The sequence below is a fragment of the Euprymna scolopes genome, chromosome 2 (assembly GCF_053919585.1).
Source record: "Euprymna scolopes isolate OS-2025 chromosome 2, ASM5391958v1, whole genome shotgun sequence".
NCBI lineage: Eukaryota > Metazoa > Mollusca > Cephalopoda > Sepiida > Sepiolidae > Euprymna > Euprymna scolopes.
The window spans coordinates 109,844,945-109,846,077 of record NC_136483.1 but is presented as its reverse complement, the minus strand read 5'-3'; the positions used below and the strand labels follow the sequence as shown (position 1 = coordinate 109,846,077).

Here is a 1,133-nt window from a genome sequence, read left to right as displayed (position 1 = left end):
GACAAAACACGTGTAAGTGAATAATTGTATTTACAATAAATTATATATATATATATATATATATATATATATATATATATATATATGTATATATATATATATATATGGTATTTATTAGATTAATACACATCGTTTGAATTGAAAACCTCATGCCAGCTAATCGTAATTGTTTATTTCAACCTTTTGGACAAAAACTAAACATTTTAGCAACAAAGCTAAAAAACATCTGAGAAGATTCACAGCCGAGGTTAACCTTCTCCATGGTGCTGGTTTAAGATGCGTTTCTTTATTTATGGTTTAATGAGATTAAGCTTTTTAATTTTATGATTTTACAGACAATACTTTTGCGGTTAATGATTTTCAGAAATGGCTTGTTACGTCCATTTGGTGTTCCAGCAAAAACAGTTTCATTCTTATCCTCTCACTCCACTTGCATCTCCTCCCACTGATGCTCTTATTGTCTGCACGCATCCTTAACATGTCCCACTCTCATTCCTACTTGCCGCCACGCAATCTAAGAACACTAACCTTTTATTTATATAGTATAATACCCTCTATCATATAACATCATCATCTTTATATACGGTATAATTCACGTTGACACACCGGTTCCCATTAGATCACCGAAGTTAAGCAACGTTGAGCCTGGTCAGTATCACAATGGGTACCTTTGGGGAATTCCAGGTGCTGTATGTGTTCTCCGCTTATATCGGCATTGCTTCCAGTCGTCTAGTACTTCTTGCCACTGGACTCAAGCAATGTCGATTCAGGAGAGATGTGCTTGAGATTGCGCAACTCTTGCCTCACAATTACACGCGCAGCTACTCTTACAATAGGTATCCATTGTCTCTTGAGGCTGAACGGAGGCATCACATAATATTATCTAAGCAATAAATATATCCATTAAATTTTAGTTTCTGTTATAACTAGTAAACACTTATCAAGACCTAAAAGCCACTCGAGACTTGAGTCAAAAGGTTTGTGACAAGTGGAGTGTGAAGCTAACAGGATGAGGATTGCAGACGGTATAGTTGAACTGTGCTGAATTGGATTACGTAATATGACAGCTCAACAAAAACTTGTTAACATAAGCCGTGAAAATAACCATGCTGTAGTCGGCTGGGAAGCATGCA

At 36.1% G+C, this 1,133-nt stretch overlaps 1 pseudogene; it reads left to right on the top strand.

Annotated features, from left to right (window-relative positions):
- Window positions 1–578: 578 nt before the first annotated feature.
- On the top strand, window positions 579–696 carry LOC145241926 (5S ribosomal RNA; annotated as a pseudogene).
- The last annotated feature ends 437 nt before the right edge of the window (window positions 697–1,133 follow it).